General features: G+C 47.4%; 1 long non-coding RNA gene and 1 pseudogene across 3 annotated transcripts in view; one reads left to right on the forward strand and one right to left on the reverse strand.

The window, feature by feature from the left end:
* LOC146816444 (ATP-binding cassette sub-family C member 10-like) overlaps positions 1-16343 on the reverse strand; it is an 839384-nt pseudogene that overhangs the window by 636226 nt on the left and 186815 nt on the right. The window lies entirely within an intron of this gene.
* On the forward strand, positions 7138-8448 carry LOC146816446 (uncharacterized). 2 transcript variants are annotated; one of them, XR_014962905.1, is made up of 5 exons: positions 7138-7189; positions 7323-7398; positions 7485-7569; positions 7676-7733; positions 7836-8448. It is a non-coding gene; the product is annotated as an uncharacterized LOC146816446 (long non-coding RNA). The 2 variants fall into 2 exon arrangements; XR_014962904.1 differs by having other exon boundaries at positions 7161-7398; positions 7836-8115.

Here is a 16343-nt window from a genome sequence, read left to right on the forward strand (position 1 = left end):
TCATGCCCACTCCCCATTAGGCTACAAAGCAGCCACCGGCACGCATCCCACCAAGGTATACAAAGTAAGGATAGGCAGCGTCACTCGTCCAGCAGGCCATCAGCAGTGCGTGGTGTAACCGCTGGCAAATTTTCAACGTCTTCCCCAGAGTCCTCTGATCCCTCCGACCCCCCCCCCCCCCCTCAGACTCCCACCGAGTTCCTGAATCCGCCGGTGAGGCCGCAGCCGCTGCTCCCGAGATGAGAGAAACCGCCTGCAATGCTGCTTGTCTCTCCGTCTGAGAAAGCGACGGCGACTGACCACTCACCACACCGGTACCGCGCCGACGGCCCCGGCGGGGCCTTGGCCGGGCCCCGATTTCCAACTCACGCCGTCCGGAGCCAGCTCCACCTGCACGATACTGCTCCAGCCAATGCCATGCGTCGTCTGGCGAATCAAAGAATGAAGCAGTCCCATCCACCATCACCCTCAGACGCGCCGCGAAGAACAGTGCATACTGGATCCCCTCAGCACGAAGGGCCTTCTTGATTGCCATGAAGGAAAAGCGACTCCGCTGGACCTCCTGAGAGTAGTCCGGATAAATGGAGACGGAGGCATTATCCACTCTGTACGGGCCGGATGATCGGGCATTCCGCAATATGAGATCGCGGTCCTTAAAGTGCAACAAACGTGCGACCACCGGTCTCGGGTGGCGGCCCACAGCAGGCGGACGGGCCGGCACCCGGTGAGCCCTCTCAAGAGTATAAAACTGCGACAACCCCTCCGGTGCCACCACCTCTCGCAGCGATTTCTCCAGGTAGCCGACCATGTTGTCCCCTTCAATTCTTTCAGGCAGGCCCACCACCCACACATTTTTGTGCCTGTTGCGCCCCTCCGCTTCCTCCGCCCTCCTCTCCAGCAGCCGCACTCTGCGCGTCAAATCACCCAATGATGTCTCCGTCACCTTCTGAGCAGGTTCCAATGCCTTCAGCTTGAGTTCCGTGTTGCTGACGCGGTCTACCAGCTTGCCGTGATCAGCGCGCAGTAAACCAAGGCTCGTGGATACCTGCGCTATATCACGGCCTGGTGCCTCCCGTGTGTCAGATATGGCCTTAAGGATTTGGTCCAGTTGCTGCTGCCGCAGCCCCGCTGCCAGAGCCCCCGCCGGATCCTGATCCTGGGGGCCGGGCGGGCCCTCCACATGCTCAACTTGTACCGCACCTGGACCGCGCGGCGACTTCCCCATGGCTCAACCTCAAGAACTACGATCCGGCACAGAGAGCGGTGAGTCCCACACGGGGATCTCCAGAAAGCCAGTGCCCTTCGGTTACTCCCTCCGTAGTCACGCTTCCTGATGATCAGCAGCACCACAGGGACCTCCTCCAGCCCGTCTAGTACAGTTCCCAGGCAAAGGCAGCGACCACGGCTTAACAAAAGTGCGCCACTCCAGCTGATCCTCCCGCTAAGGTCACCAGGGAGGGAAGCCGCGCCCAGCCCTGCCAGCAAGCCGCCCTCCGCTGTCGCTCCCACCGCAACCAGGGCGAGGGGCGGCCGGGCGCATCTGTAAATCCCTCCGCTGTACTAGTTGGGGCGCCGTGGTCCATTCATCTGGATCGCCAACGCCCTCTGGGGAAGACCAAGCACCCCAACCTGTCCAAGACCTCGTGGCAGCCGAAGAGCAGCGCAACAGGGGAGGAGGAGATCAGCCAGCACCACGACGGCGGCCGAGCCGCGGTTTCACCAATCCAGATACTCCGGGCCGCCCTCCGGGCACCGGTTCCTCCACAACGCTTAGGCCACTGGGTCCCAGTACAGCACACCAATGGAAGGTAGCTCTTCCCCTTTAGTCCTCCCGTGGGTCAGCGCTCTGCAGCCCTGAGCCGGACTGCCACAGCGCGGGGGGGGGGGCATCCAGCACCTCTGGGTCCCCGTCAAGCCCGTACAGTTCCCTGCTGTCGCTCATGCAGCGGCTCTGAATTCCTCCTCTCGGCCGGTCCCTGCTAGGCCCAGCCCATCGTCCGCTACTCACGATGCACTGGCCGCCTCGGGGCCCTTCCGATCACCATATGCTCCACTGGGGCCGCCAGCTGTTCATCCGCGATCCTCCGGGTCCCGCCCGGGCTCCCAGCACTCTCTCTGCCCCTCATCCAGCTCGGTGGGTCACCGCACGGCCAGCGCTCCGCTCCAGCCTGGGCGCCGCCCCCTCCGGCGGGCCCCGATCTACGCAAGGCCGGGGATGACAAGCCCTCGGCAGGCCGCAACAAAATGGCCGGGTCACGACAGAGGGATCAGCAACCGTGGGGGACCAACACAGCCTCCCGGGTCACGGCGCGAGGCTCAATTCGAAGGCAGGCACCTCTTAAGCATGGGGAGGCCGCCTCGGAGCCGTCGACACCGCCAGGGAGGATTCTTCGCAGGATAAATCCAGAGGCTGACGCGGAGCTCACCGCTCACGCGTCCATGCTCAGTAGCGTCCAAGGCACGCCCCCAAAACTACCCTACAAACTTGAGGATTAAGCTGTGCGGGGAAATTATAAACAAGCTCGCACACAGCCAGGGAGGAAAAGGACAAAGAGTAGGCCAAATACCAAAATGGGCAAAACAACTAGCACGGGCACCGGCAGTAGGATAAAGCTGGCAACAAAGGTTCAAGTGCGGATGGAGTTCTCTCCCATTGTGCAACCAAATACAAATTTAAACTCAAATTCAACCTCCAAACCAAACGGTATGACAATTTGCAAATACTTCATGCCAACAACGCCCGGACAAAAAACACTGGGGAAGAGAGAGTCCTACAGCAGTGTATTAAAGCAACCAGCACAACAAGCTAAAGAGGGCCTGAGCCCAAGCCAGGGAATGAGAAGACAGCACACTGAGAAACCGGCTGACGAGATCCAGCCCCCCCTCGGGAACATCAGTGCAGAATTGAACCTGCCCCAGGAAAAGGAGCAAGATGTATCGGGGCAAGGAGACCCGGAAATTCTTGAAATTTTGTCAGAGTAGTTGGAGTCCCAGGAAAGAAGGCAAGATGCACCAGGGCAAGGAAACCTGGAAGCCCTAGAAATATCCTAAGCACTGGAGCCGTCAAATAAGGATAACCAACATATGTATGGGGAGAATATGGCGAACCCACAGGCAGCAGGCAGAAACAACCAACATGAACTGTCTCTGTCCCAGTCACGGAGTCCATCAGCAATTAAAATCCTCACCTTCAATCAAAGCTCGCACTTGCTGGGAGCAGGGCAGAGAGAGAATAACCTCATGGGAGAGCAGAATCTCCTTCACTCCACTGCCGAAACAAAGTGTACATTTCAAAGCGGTTGCCATAATCAAAATTCTCTGTTATCCTCAATAAACTCCACATTAACAACGGCCATCAATGAGCTTACTTGGCAAACACAACAATTGGAAATTCAAATGGATACAATGCAGGCAATTGCAATACCCATGATTATCATTGAAGCTAAAATTGATACCCTAGCAGAATATTTGGTATTACTGAGGACGCAGCCATCCACTAGGTGCTCGTGCCTTCCAATTGTGGAGAAGCTCAGCTCTCTACCAGAAGTTTTATCAATTATTACAGAACTTAAGCAAAGACAACAAAAACCATAGATCAGCCAAACCAAAGAACACCTGAAAGAGCATCAAATGATGCAAAACAGAATGGAATACATTTTTCAGCTGGGGCCGCAAGCCCCCGCAATTTGTTACCCCAAACAACAATGAAGAGTGCAAACCATATCACGCATAACACATGCTCAGAAGAAAAGATGTCCACGCATACCAATATTCAACTCAGCAAACCGATTTTGAGGACGGATACACCTCCGACATCCTCGCAGTTGGCATCAGTGATGTGCCACAGCACATCCAAACATGAGGAAGTCGTAATGGGCAAGACCCTGCATAGTTACACCAATGGGGCAGTCAATCTGGAAAACACCATGGAACCCTGTGAAACACTATCTAGAAGAGCAAAAAAAGTTTGAAAAAGCAAGCTATAAATATCAAAAAACGCAGCCGTGCAAAGGAATTACAGCTGGGCCCGATTACACTAGATGACATCCAGGGTCCAAAAACACATTCAAAGAAGGACTTCACACAAAATAATCTGGAGCTACCGAAACTCTATCCAATTTTTCAAAAGAAAAGACCTTGTGTTAGGCCAGGAAACAGCCAGCCAAATAATAAACTAACATCCAAGTTAATCATAAATTCGATCTGTGAGGACAGACAGATTTACAAGAAGGATGAACAGTCCCAGCAAGAGCCCGAAGTGCCACTAAAAATAGACAGTAGAGGTAGTCTCTCTAAAGTACAGCACCCAGATAGCCAAAAGTGGGATGCACGTCCACAAGCCACGGACAGAGAAATTATATATTTCCCTCTATTGGATAACACTGAGATTTGGGGTACTAAGGCCGTTCACAAAGATATCGGAGTAACCACAACAAATGCTCAAAGCTCTGAAACACACTCCCATGTGGCCAGTCAAAGGGCCCAAGGGCAAAGGGAAGTGGAGAATAACATCATCATTTTTACACCCGAAGATATATATCACGGGGAAGCTCTGATATATTATAAAGGCCTAACATTTTACAAATCTTTCAACACATCCCAGAGCTTTCCCCCATCGTGACTGAAGACCTCATTCAAGTACAATTTAAGGCATTGGGTAACAACACAATATGAGAGTCAACAATATTAAAATGGAAAAATAACTTGATACCCAAAAAATTATGAAAGAAAGAGATCAATTCGCGAAATGGGGGATCGTGGTACACACACCAAAAGAGGAGAGATACCCATTTATGCTAGGAGGTGGAGCCAATGCCAAAAAGACACAGATCTTATGAAAGTCCATCTTGAGAGGGACAAATCCAGTTCCTCGCACCACAGCATTTCTTAATTTAAGAATACACCTTTCGCCCAACTCTACTCAACAGGGTGTACGATCACAGATAGAGGAAAAACTGATCAACACAGAAGATGGAACAGCAATGATTCGAACATCCTCAAAACCAAACTGCTCCTAGCACAAAAAGAAATGACTGTCTCCGCAGCGGACTGAACAACACTTTGAAAGTAATCTCATGGAATGTGTACGGGCTAAAAACTACACTGCAGAACAGGGCGGCATTCACATTTTTACAGACTGGGTACCTGTTATATCTCCAAGAAACTTGGTTGCTTGCTCCAGTGGCTATCCCAGGTTTCACCGAATTCCAGCAGCTAGCAAAAAAGTACAACATATTTGGAAGGCCATGGGGGGGGGGTCTATCCATATACACACAAATTAGCAGCAACATAAAAGGCAAACACTTATTAAACATGGATATGGTCCAAGCCATTCACTTGCAGGGTCTGAAATTAAACAGCTGCCCATTGACGATTGTACTCTTGAATGTCTACTTTTACTGCAAGGAATCACCCAGACATGGCGAGATGAGGATTCTAGTGGATATACTTGAAGAATTGTTAAGTAGTCAGCCAACTGTGGAATCATAATGGCCGGGGATAATTACACCCTAAACCTGGGGACAGCACCAGATGCAGTATTGCCTAAGGACCACGCTGGAATGTTAATGAACACATTTCTAAACACGTACAGATTAAAATCAATACAAACGCCCCAATCTTCCAACTCAGCCATAAATAAAGACCCTCAGGGGAAAAGTAAATCTTCGATTGACTATATCTTAATCTGCAATCGCCTGTATGGACAACTGGCAGAATTTCAAAAACCTGCGTGACAGACCAGTGATCATCTTCTGGCCATAGTTATCACATTACAAAAGGCCAGTCTATCGCACATCTCCTTTTTGGGTCATTCCAATAGGGTGGGAATTCATGCACTTCCTGAGAAGATTAAAATGGAATAAAATAGATACATCAGGTCTATTAAACTGGTAAAAGTAACTGGTCCACAATGGCTAAGGATTTCACAGTAGGCAATGTCGCTGAGAACTGGATCAAACTGGTGCTGGAGGTGTACCATCTTTTGCTAGGTAATAAAAAAAAAACAACATCAAGCTTCCAGAGAAAAGGTATGCTGCCAATTTCAACCCAGGTGTGGAAAAGTGAAACAAAGTAAGCGGGCCTTGAGACAAGCCACCTTCATTCACATGCAAGAGGGAAACGACAAAACATCACAAAACATCACAAAACCAACAGTTAGCAAGGAAAATACACAGGAAAAATGTATGGGACTTTAAAAGACAACAGCAAGAGTCTCAATGGGGAGAGGTGTGGCTCACTAGTTAGAGGTGGCAGACCCGTAAGCAGAGAATCGGCCAAGGACCAGGGTTCAATTCCTGACGCGGCAGGGTCGTGGACCAGGGTCAAAACGGACTCGATAATTCTCGCCTCGGTACCTACTCTAACCAGGAACACACTCGGCAACTCTGGGCATTAAGCTTGCCTCATCTCTACAACAGCCCCCCACAGACACCGGGGATGCCTGGTTTCACCTTGGAGATACCCAGAAAGGGACCATCTCACAGGGATAGCCAGGACGGGTTCCCCAGCGGTCTACAGCGCCGGGACGCCCCATTGCTGGGGCAGCTGTGCGCTTTACAAGTCTACAAAAAAAAAAATGGCTGTATATTTTTAACCTGCTGATTCCAAGCAAACAGGCGGAATTTTGGTCATATATCAATAGGCTGTCTGGACATGGACATGATCGGCGTAATGGGGTCGCTAGTCACACATGGATCATCCATGTGACCACATTGTATTGTAATGCTCCAATCAGACCCCACTGAATCACCAACGTCTCTCCATCAGTACTAGTTTGCCCAACACTCTTCCTCCAACCACTGAGGAAACAACCGAATCTCCTGATGTAGGGAATCATGTGACAACAATACTAAAAAACATCACAAAATGACGGGGCTCCGGGACCCAACGGCTTACCGGGACTTCAAAGAAGACTGACTTCTGGGGAACCATACTTATGCCACTCTATCAGTATTGCTTGGCTAATTCAACAATTCCGGAAGCCTGTAAAGGCTCTTTGCTACAACCCATTCACAAAAAGGGTGACACCGGAGATCCATTGAATTATAAACTGATTGCCATCCTGGATATTGAGGCAAAAAAAACCGGTCATGTGACGCGCGATCGGGCAACGTCACATAAATGCGCTCTCAACATAGACGCGGCCGCCGGCTGCAATGTGGATGGTTGCCGTAAAAGTCAAGACGAGGTACGAATTCAATACGGAGGTCCTGTTTGAAGCTGCGAGCACGTTTTCTATGCTTTCTGACAATTTATAACGAAGGCGCGTGTGGTTCTCTACTGAGGTATTGGTTATTGAAGTTGCCTCTCGTTAACTTTAGATCAGCGTAGACAGGATCCCGCTGACTCCGAAGAAACAGATTGAACTCAGGGATAGCACTAAGTAAATTTCTCGAGGTATGCAGAAGCCGTGTATAGGCATTTACTTATAGAATATAGAAAACGAGCGTTCACGAACTAAGCTCCTGATTTTTGCTTTGCAGTTCGTTATTAAGATGAATTCAACATCGCATTAACTTATCCACATTCAGCCGTCCGTGCTCAAAGATTTACAACGCGGACCTTTATGTGAGTAGTTGTCCTCAAAGTGAACAATCCACAGCCCTTTGTATAAAATGCGCACTTGTCCTGTTACTTATGATGAACTGAAACCATTGTTGATTTTATTTAACAGTGAGAATCACTACAGACTTGTTGAGGCACTGATGGTGCCATCACAAAGTTGAATTAAGGTAAATATTTATTAAAAGGATTAGGGTGTTGTTAAATTGAAGTGCTGGATGAGAGCTGAGATTAAATGGTAACACGTACACCTTCTACTTTTTGATTTCTAGCTCCTTGTTCCAGGTCCTGAGGAAAACCCTACAAATAACTTAAGGGTTTGAAACGCGTAGACCTTCTATTCTAAACTAAACAAGTGGGGTCTAAAATTGAGAGTATCAGGTCTTGAGGGGACAAGTACCCTATAATGTCAAATGAAAGTGCTGCTTGAAGACTTGAATACAGTACTGTTTGGTTGCTACTGTCCTAGGGCTGTGTTGTTTTCAAAAAAACTAAAAATAGCACTACTAGTCCTTAACCCCACCCTGGGCTTAGTTTTCATCTCTTTTTTCTTTTCGAGCTTTTCTTTATATTCTTTCCTTATGCTTCTTTGGAACTTGAGCTTTCTCTACTTTCTTTAAATACTTTCTTTAAATGCTTTTAAGTGTGAAATGTAATGAGAGGAGTTGGCCTAATGGCTAGGGCGCTTGACCTCGGACCTGGGGAACTGGGTTCAGGTCTCGGTATTGACGCTGAACATCCTGTGATTCTGGGCAAATCACTTAATCTCCCCGTGCCTAACAAAAAAAAATGAATGTGTGGCCTCATGTAACGTAACTGGTGCTATGTAAAGCACTCTGATACCTGATTGGATTCAGGTCAAGTTCGCGCTATATAAAACTCTGCAAAAAAGAATGAAAAAGTAATTTGTTGTATGTTTGTATTTTTTCATGTGGTCCGATGATTATTGATTATGTTCATTAAATTAATAACATGAACTTACCAAACTTGGAAAGAACAATTGTTACTTACCTGTAAACAGGTGGTTCTCCAGTATTGGTGTCTTTCATAGATTCACATGCTTGAATATATTCCCCGTCGTCGGAGTGGGAGTCCCACGGTAAATAATATAGCAATATATACAGTGATAATATATATATATATATATATATATATATATATACCTATACATACGTATTCATATAAAAACAGAGATATAAGCATGTAATAATCTCAAGAATGTCCCTATATGAAATTTCCATAGAGATACATGGAAAGAGAAAAAAGACATTCGCAGTCTATCTCTGTCATTATGTTAGTCCGAACTCCGGCCAATCAGGCGCCAGCTCCTCTCTAGAACCTTCTCCTCAGAGCTCCTCACCTCAGATTTTCGTAGCACCAAAGTGACTTAGAGTGTATGAGGAGAAGAGAGCCTCTGAAGGGAGGAGGGAGGGTCGCATGTGAATCTATGAAAGACACCAATACTGGAGAACCACCTGTTTACAGGTAAGTAACAATTGTTCTTCTCCAGTATTGGGGTGTCTTTCATAGATTCACATGCTTGAATATAGAATAGCCAGCAGTAACAATTATCATTGTTTCCATAGTCATAACAGCACTAGACAGTTGTACTGCCAATCAATATCTTTATCTATATATATGATATTACTGTATATCTATATAAATGTAAATAAACCATTATTTCAACGGTACATGGAAACAATATGGAGGAGGGAAGGAAGAGGCTCACCTTATTTAAAAAGATTGCGAAGCACTGCCTGCCCAACTGCAGCATCCTCCTCATTTAAAGTTGCCAAGCAGTAGTGTCTTGTAAACTTATGTGTGCTTGACCACGTAGCTGCTCTGCAGATCTGATGCAAAGGCACTCCAGCAAATAATGCGGTTGAAGAAGACATCGCTCTAGTGGAGTGGGCCCTCACTGGTGACTGCAATGGCTTGTTTGCCTTTTGATGGCAGAATACGATGGCTGCTGAAACCCAACGTGCAATAATTGGTTTTGTAACTGGACGTCCCTTGTGATAGCGTCCATAAGCAATGAAGAGTTGATCCGTTTTCCGCAAAGAAGCTGTTCTGTTGATGTAGAACTTTAAACATCGTTTCACATCCAGAGAATGTAATCTTTGCTCCGCAGGAGTTTGAGGATTAGCAAAGAAGGTTTTCAAAATCACTGGTTCGTTAATATGAAAGTCTGAACGTACCTTCGGCAAAAAGGTTGGATTTGTACGCAACACTACAGAATTTGGTTTGAACTGTAGGAAAGGCGGATTTATGGTAAATGCGTGAATGTCACTGACGCGACGTGAAGACGTTAGTGCCAGAAGAAGAGCTACCTTCCAAGTTAGAAACTTCAACTCGATCTTGTGAATAGGTTCAAACGGTGGCCTCATCAGTTGTGCCAATACGATGTTCAGATGCCACAATGGAGGTGGGCGTCTAACAGGAGGAAATTTACGAAATAACCCCTTGAAGAATTGTTGGATAATCCTTGAAGAACAAAGGGACGTTGAACCATCTTGACGGAAACGGGAGATTGCCGCCAGAAAAACCCTCAAGGTTGCATGAGACAACCCGGAGTTAGCTAAATGCAAGAAGAAAGGTAGCAATTGTTGTGGCGTGGAGTGAAATGGATGAACTCCATTAGCTGCACACCAGTGGCAGAATCTTTTCCACTTTAACTTGTACGTCTTTACCGTAGAAGGAGCCCTCGCCTGAGCCAAGATGTCTCTACAGTCTTGTGGGATGTCTAAATGGGCAAATTCACAGTGCTCAGGTTCCAAGCTGATAAGCTCAGTGAGGAGGGATTCGGATGACAAATTTTCCCCTTGCTCATTGTAAGAAGATCTGTACGAGGATGCAGAAGGATGGGTTCGCATTGAGACATTAGGAGTAACTCTGAGAACCATGCTTGCCGAGGCCAACGGGGGGCTACTAGAATTAGATGGCAAGGTTGTCTCCGCATTTTCCACAGGACCCGAGGTATGAGTGGGATTGGAGGAAAAGCGTAGGCAAACAGATTGTACCAGTTCATCAAAAGGGCATTGCCCCGTGATCCTTGGTGGGGATGCCAGCTTGCATAGTGTCGGCATTTGCGGTTCTCTGGTGTGGCAAAGAGATCCAGCTGTGGACGTCCCCATCGTTGAAATATCATCTCTAGCGTCGGCTGATGTAACTCCCATTCGTGGGTCGACGAGGAGGACCTGCTCAGGGAATCCGCCAGGATATTGGATACCCCCGGTAGATGAACTGCTGCAATCGTGATGTGATGGTTGAGAGACCAATCCCAGATCGACTGGGCTAGACGAGACAGTATCGGAGATTTTGTTCCGCCCTGCTTGTTGACGTAGTGCATGCAGGTTGTGTTGTCTGTCTGTATGAGGACTGATTCTCCTTGGATTAAAGGGAGAAAGGATTTGAGAGCCAGAAATATAGCCATGAGTTCTAACCTGTTGATGTGCCAGGCTTTTTGGCATATTGTCCATTTTCTCTTGATTGATAGATCCTCCAAATGAGCACCCCATCCTTCTAGAGAGGCGTCCGTTGTTATTGTCATGTCTGGTATTATTGACAAAAATGAAATGCCTTTCATTAGATTTAACGGTTTTGTCCACCATTTCAGTGCCGACTTCATCCGATCTGTGACGGTTACGAGATCGTTGAAAGAACCCGTAACCTGACGCCACTGGACATCCAGTTCTTCTTGGATGGGGCGTGTCCGTAACCTGCAATGAGGGATCAATGCAATGCATGACGACGCCATCCCCAGAAATGACTTTAACAGTCGTACAGAAACTGATCTTTTTGATCTGATAAGGGTTACCAGACGGAGAATCCTTTGAAGACGGTCTTGGGAGGGAAGTGCCCTGGCTGGCACTGTCTCCAAAGTTGCTCCCAGAAAATCCTTGTGATGAGAAGGCTGTAGATGTGACTTTGCGGTATTTATGGAGAGCCCCAAGGCGCGAAACACCTCCTTGCAAAGACGTGTGTGCTGTCGAAGTTGCACTTCTGATTGTGATTTTAGGAGACAGTCGTCCAGATATGGGAAGATCTGTACACCCTGGAGACGTAGGAACGCTACGACAGGGGCTAGCATCTTTGTAAATACTCGCGGGGCCGAGCGTAAGCCGAATGGTAGTACTTTGAACTGGAAATCCTTCCGACCCACTCGAAAACGAAGGAATTTCCGATGTTGTCGTAGTATGGGGATATGAAAATAAGCATCTTGGAGATCGATTGTTGCCATGAAATCTCCTTGTGAGAGTAAGCGCAAGATCTCTACAAGCGTCAGCATGCGAAAGGATTGTTTCTTCAGAAATCTGTTGAGAGCCCTCAGATCTAGAATGGGCCTCCATTCCCCGTTCTTTTTGGTGATAAGAAAAAATCGGGAATAAAATCCTTTTCCTTTTTGAGATCTTGGAACTACCTCTATAGCTCCCTTGTCTATTAGAAGTTGAACTTGATGTAACAATTCCTTGATATGAGCTGGTGGTGGTCCGGTAGGTGGTGTGGGTGGAGGGAATTCGGTGAACTCTAAAGTGTGACCTCTTTCTACAATGTCCAAAACCCAACGGTCCTTTGTTATGGAGGACTATTGAGAAAAGTACAGAGAGATTCGACCTCCAATTTTTGGGGACTGATATAAGTCATTGTCTCTTAGGGGTAGAAACCCTATAAGAGGATTTTCCTCTGTAAGTCTTGGAAGACTGCTGTCGAGAGGATTGCTGTTGGTTATAGGAATAACGGTTGGAACCTTGGTTATGTGATCTATACTGGTTGTTTCCTCGTCGAAAATTGGAAGAGGTGCCGCGTCCGCGTGCACCCCGAAAGGACTGTTTCCGAAATTGTAATGTGCCCAGAGAGCGGGCAGTTTCCGTATCCTTCTTTATCGATTGGAGAGCTTCATCCACATGATCTCCGAACAAAGCCTCTCCATCATATGCCATGTCCAATATTTTTGCCTGTACTTCCTGACGAAAGGATGTTGAGCGCAACCACCCTTGCCTGCGCAATACTGCTGCCCCAGCAAGCTGACGGAATCCCATACAGGCGATATCCACTGCACAGTCTATCATCTCCGCAGATGTACTCTCACCCTCCTGGAGTAGCTTTAGGGCCTCACTCTTTGATGGTTCCGGCAGTTGGTCAACTAACGCTGAGATATCCGCCCATACCTGACGGTCGTAGCGGCCTAAAATGGCCAGAGCATTAGCCGCTCTTACAGTGGTGGAAGCCATTGAAGAAAATTTCCGCCCTATGGCGTCCAAACGACGTCCATCACGGTCAGGTGGTGCCGTGATCGTTGACGCAGGGTTTCTCTCCCGACGTTGCGCGACCTGTGTCACCACAGAATCTGCCTTTGCTTGACCAGTAAGACACGCTGGCGCTCCCGAAGGCGATTTGTACTTCTTTTCCAATCTGGGCACCTGTGCCGGAAGACTATTTGGAGTCTTCATAATCTTTTTGCCTTCCTCCCAAATAAATTTGATTATAGGGATTGTATGTGTTTGTTTAAAAGGCTGGTTTTTGAAATCGTAAAGGAAACAATCCTCCTCCTTACGTTCCGTAGTCAATTTGAATCTCTGTGCTGCCCTATCCATTAACTGGTGAAAACTGGCGATATCCACCAGTGGTGAGTCACCAGGTATCACTGCCGAGGGAGATGGTGTTTGAGCATGATAATCATCCCACTCCGTCATACCATCATCGTCATCATCATCATCACCACCATAATCAAGAATCTCACCATCCTCTCTGTCTTGAGGAATTTCTTCTTCTTGTTCAGTAATATGAGAAGGTACTGCCCGAGTGGAGGAATGTTGCAGCGGTAGTGAAGGTGTTACCATAGATGGAATTGGGGCTGGTACCGGTTCCGATAAAGTTGTTGGCACCACTGGAAGAGGCGGAACCACAGGTTCTTGTGGTGATAAAGGAAGCCGTCTATTATAATCGTCCAACATAAGTTGAAGATTTGTTATGAGGGATAGTGGTAGCGTCGCAGTTTGCCCTTCTGTAGGAACATCTTGCTGATAAAAGTGTTCCTCATCCTCACTACTATCCTCTTGGCACTTTATTATTAAATCTGAGGGGCAGCGAGCCGTCCCAAACGATTCAGGTAAACCGTCCTCTGAATCATGATCAGAATCCGTGGCAAACAATGGAGAAGGAAGATGGGAATCCTCCAACAATATAACTTCACCCGACGTATCAGGTCGAGAACTTGGTGGCAATGGTACCAAAGGGGCAGCGGCAAAAGACGAAGTAGGTGCTGTGGACGTGGAGGAACTCCGATCTCTTAAGGACCTCTGAGTAGCAGTCGTCCTTTTAATCTTTATTTGCACTGAAGAGATTGCCGTCGACGGTACCGGAGACATAGAAGGCACTGAGGACATTCTTGTAGACGGACTTGTCAAAGGAACCATCGTCGACGTAACCATAGCCGATGAAGTTAGCATCGACAGGACCATCGTCGACGGGACCTTCGTCGACGCAACCTTCGTCGACGGAACCTTCGTCGACGGCATCGTCGTCGCCAAATGCGACAACGGGGTCTTCTTCTTCGTCGTCGGGACACTCGTCGACGGGTCACTCGACGACGAGGACGATTTCTCAACCTTCGACGACGACGAAGTCAATGTCGACGACATTTTTTCCTTCTTCTTCGTCGACGACGATGCAATAGGTACAATAGAGGATACAGTCTTGATGGTACTGATTAACATCGTCGACGCCGACAACGTCGACGGAACCGTCGACGACGATGTTGATGCTGTCGTTGTCGTGAGCGTCACCGTCGACGAGCAGGAAATTGCAGATTTCGTCGTCGGAAGCTTCGTCGACGATGAAGCCAGTTTTTTCCCTGAAAACTGGGAAGTGGAAGCCTCAGCAGCCTGAGAACTAAGTCTCGTGGGGGACAAAGCAGTAGACAAGGCAGAAGAAGTGGCAGATGTCATAGTCAAAGACATTTTCTTCTTTTTCAGAAAAGGAGAAGGTAATTCTTGTATGCTACTGCGCTTAGCGGCTGTGTGGGAACGGCCAGAAGTAAGGCTTTCTACTTCAGAAACCACTTCATCTTTATCCTTAAGTCTCTGGAGCCACAACAAGAGACGGCCTTCCCTGTCCTTCAGAGTTTTTGTAGAAAAAGTTCTACAGAACTTACATTTAGCCACTTCATGGTCTGGGTAAAGACAGTAAATACACTTACTGTGTGGATCTTCTGAGAATAAACGTAGCTTTCCACAAGAAGAACAAGGTCTAAACAAAGACTTCTTACTTGAAGACATTTTGAAGAGAACAAAACTGAGCAGAGCTCAGGGAGACTCCCTTTCACACGACGTGCGGTAGAAAATCTGAGGTGAGGAGCTCTGAGGAGAAGGTTCTAGAGAGGAGCTGGCGCCTGATTGGCCGGAGTTCGGACTAACATAATGACAGAGATAGACTGCGAATGTCTTTTTTCTCTTTCCATGTATCTCTATAGAAATTTCATATAGGGACATTCTTGAGGTTATTACATGCTTATATCTCTGTTTTTATATGATTACGTATGTATAGGTATATATATATATTATCACTGTATATATTGCTATATTATTTACCGGGGGACTCCCACTCCGACGACGGGGAATATATTCAAGCATGTGAATCTATGAAAGACACCCCAATACTGGAGAACTAAACTTCCTATTTAAAAATTAAAAACTAATTTGTTTTCCTTCCAATCACTATGAGTGTCACATGTGATTGAGATGAGTGATTAGTTAAATAGTGATCAGCATTGGCATTGTTTTTGTTGTGTATATTGTTGTATAGGCATAGCCTTGCTGATTAGGGGCCATAACCCTTTTTTGATTTAAAGATTGCGGAAGAGGGGCACCCAGATTCACACACTGTGGGAATGTCCAGGGATCCGGGAGTATTGGAAGCGGATTGGCACACACGAGTAGCGGAAACACTGGGCCAGGAGATACAGCTTACACCACAAAAGATTGCACTTGGTATCTGGTAGGAGCAACCCTAAGATACACACAGCTTTTCAGTAACTAGGCCTTGATGGTGGCATGCTGTGACAGCCTCAATTATTGGGGGACAAAGACTTTGCCGACTCGGCGGAAGTGAGAGGAAGGTATGGACTGGTGTATATTGTATTGTATTGTATAGAGTATTTATAAAGCGCAGCAATCACCCAACGGGTATCTTGGCGCTACAGTACATGATACAGAGATATGTGGCTAGGGAGGAGCGAAGAGGAGCAGATAATGCCAGGAAGATTATTGAGCTCTAGGGAACAGCCATGTCTTAAGTTTCTTCCTGAACTGCAGAAGGTCATGCGACTGTCTGAGTTCCAGGGGGAGGCCATTCCAGAGCTTAGCTGCAGCAAAGCTAAAGGCTCTGCCTCCTGACTTAACTTTCCGAACCTTTGGAATTTTTACCAAGTAGGCACTGCCAGAACGAAGACACCTGGTAGGTACATACCACATAAAAATGTCTTGAAGGGGTATAGGTCCTTGTCCATGCAGAGCCTTGAAAACCAGGCAAAGGGATTTAAATTGGATCCTCTGCGTAAGTGGTAGCCAATGAAGCTCAGCAAGAGCCAACAAACCTGATGACCGACGTGGTTTCATCAGTGCCAATTTGGCCGCCATGGTCTGAACTCTCTGGAGACGTTCAGTCAAAAATTTGGGGGCGTCCAACAGTAGAGCATTACAGTAATCTAGTCTACTGAGGATAACACCGTCAGTGACCAGTGCTCTCGCCGCCTCAGGTAGTAGTGGAAACATTTTCCTCAG

The sequence above is a fragment of the Triturus cristatus genome, chromosome 6, assembly GCF_964204655.1.
Source record: "Triturus cristatus chromosome 6, aTriCri1.1, whole genome shotgun sequence".
NCBI classification, from domain to species: Eukaryota; Metazoa; Chordata; class Amphibia; order Caudata; family Salamandridae; genus Triturus; species Triturus cristatus.